This window comes from Sardina pilchardus, chromosome 14 (assembly GCF_963854185.1).
Source record: "Sardina pilchardus chromosome 14, fSarPil1.1, whole genome shotgun sequence".
Taxonomy (NCBI): domain Eukaryota; kingdom Metazoa; phylum Chordata; class Actinopteri; order Clupeiformes; family Clupeidae; genus Sardina; species Sardina pilchardus.
In genome coordinates, this window is record NC_085007.1 from 11,200,704 (window position 1) to 11,203,203 (window position 2,500).

At 39.4% G+C, this 2,500-nt stretch overlaps 2 protein-coding genes across 2 annotated transcripts in view; one reads left to right on the plus strand and one right to left on the minus strand.

Annotated features, from left to right (window-relative positions):
- Positions 1-1,017, plus strand: part of LOC134100758 (kinesin-like protein KIF2A) — a 14,882-nt gene extending 13,865 nt beyond the window's left edge. Inside the window, exon 21 of the mRNA XM_062554158.1 lies at positions 1-1,017. This exon is cut by the window's left edge and continues 238 nt beyond it. The gene's annotated coding sequence lies outside the window, so the exon portion shown is untranslated.
- Positions 1,018-1,273: 256 nt separating this feature from the next.
- The window catches only part of LOC134100722 (membrane-associated phosphatidylinositol transfer protein 2), a 78,668-nt gene continuing 77,441 nt past the window's right edge, over positions 1,274-2,500 (minus strand). The window contains exon 24 of the mRNA XM_062554111.1: positions 1,274-2,500. This exon is cut by the window's right edge and continues 4,268 nt beyond it. The gene's annotated coding sequence lies outside the window, so the exon portion shown is untranslated.

Here is a 2,500-nt window from a genome sequence, read left to right on the forward strand (position 1 = left end):
TGTAGGTGTTGTACTGTAGGGTGATGACCGCTTTTCATGGAAGATAAAGGGAAACTTAACTAAAGCACACAGTACTGTAAATGTAAATGGCTAATTTGTAAAATAATGAACAAAGCTCATCACCTTTTGCAGAGGAAACCGAGTGTAATCCTTTGCTGTCTCGGAGGGTTGATGACCTTTTATTGTATGCGTTCTAGCTAATTATGATTTGTTGGATGAGGACGAGGCCACTTTATGATTAATGCATGCACAAAACCTGCCAGTTGTACCGAAGCCTTCTCATCTCATCTCGTGTGTATATACTCAAACTTCTTCATCTCATTATTTTCTAACATCATGGCATCTGGATGAGCTCTCCGGCAGAATCCTCCCTTCACAGTAATCTGTCCAAGAATATCGCTGGAGTTCTTGACCGCTCTTTCTCTTTCTCTGAATGCGTAGAGGAACTGTGTTTTTTTGTGAACTGAGATTTAATTTTTAGACATGGCACATTCTTAGAAACATACAGTTGTTAAATCCATACTGGATCCCACTGAATGTTTCCAGATTTTTAGTTTTTTTGTTTGTTTGTTTTTTTTTTTTTAATATCAATGCCACTAGGAGCGGGAAATTAGGTACCATTCAGAGTTCTGTGAACAGCTGCATGATTAGACAAATAAACACTATTCATATTGATAATTTTTTTTTATTTTTATATATGGAGGAATCTGTTGAAGAGTCTGAATCACGCTGTATAATCGAATGTGCGAGTGTCATTTACGTTCGTACCATTTTGTTACAAGCTGTGTCTAGTGTTTCAGTTCTCCTCTTCATGTTATGTTTACAAGGCAATCAATGTTTCTACAGTATGTGAGTGAACTATTCCCTGTCATCATTAATAATGTACAAAGTCCATCCTATAAAAAACATAAAAAAGACGTTTTTTAAAACAGAATATTGATGGATGGTGCATAGCTATGAGAACTACTGCTCTGGAACTGTGCAGTACGCAATGTGACTTAAATAAAGACCCTGACCAACTGGATTTTTTTGCCTGTCCTGAATTGATAATGTGCTGACATAAATTCACCAAGTGTGTATCTTAGTTATGTTGTGAGGCGTATCCTTCCCTAACCACTTTCTTCAAATTCAAAGACCTGTGGGCTTTAAATGGAACTGCATCACTAAGTTGTGTAGACAGTCTATATTTATTTATAAAAAAAACCTTTTTAATCATCTATGGAACATGAGAAACTGGTCGACATGCACAGAAGAATCACAGAGCCAGGCTTAGTCGCTGTTCAACTGTTTTAATCCACAGTACATAACTGAGCAGGTCTGACAGAAAGACCCGGTGATGGAGCAGGGTACTTGACAACAGCCAGGAGAGAGGTGGAGCAAAAGGGCAGAAAGCACAGATCTAAACAGTTAAATACACTCTGTGAACTCAAGATTGAATAGGAACCCTACTTGTCGTTGCTTATTTACTCACTAAAATCAGCTGATGTACTGTACCCCCACCCAAGTATGGCAATATACTGTGTGAGTGGCATTTGTTTTTCGCTTTGTTCACACCAGTCTGTGGTTCTTGGTTGTCGATCTTATCAGTCACGTCCCCGACACTAAAAACAGACCCAGAGTTCCCTGGTTCTGCGGCCAAACCAGAAGTAACACTGAAAAATGTACAGATGTGTTAAATACAGGTAGATTTCAGATCACTTACCACCCCACCCCGCAATAAAACATAAATATGTCAGATGTACATACTGAAAATATATCTAAATTATCACCACCTCCATATCTTCAAGTGTACATTCATACATTTTACAATGCTATTGTATTTTAATTTATGTATAATCTATATCTGGTGCAAAACATCTGAAATGTCTTTCTACATAGTTGACATTTTTTTCCCATACATGCCGTATACTTTTGAATGTATAAGAAAATATGGTAATTTTTAAGATTGTGTATGTTTGTGTGTCTGTCTTATTACTGTTAACTGAAAGCCATAACACATACACATTTGGCCTGACTCAACTACACTCCTCGGATGGCGCATGCGATGCATTTACAGTTACAAATGCATGAGTACGAATGCAGAGTAGGATTAACAGATACATTTTTTTTTTTTTAACGATATGATCACAGGTATACTTTTGACACACACACTTAGAAGGGGGCTACCTCTGTTTTTGGGATCCCCCCCTTAGACCTGACTGCAGACTGAAACTGGTCCGGATATCCAGGCCAGACCAGGCCCGGAGGGGGGGCTAGAACCATTTGCCACTTGAGGGTTTTCCTTAGAACGTGGTTTAGTGAAGAACTTGGATAAATGAACTCTGTGCAAGACGTCCCAGCAGAAGAGTCCCAACCATGGCTTTGTTTTGCAGACGGAATCCATCCACTCACTCCGAGTAAACGTACCCAAGTTGTTTTTTGCTAAGCCGCGTACCTGGGACCCCCCCCACCCCCCACCCCATGGGAATGGTGAACCGAGTTGAGTCGAGTTTATAAACAT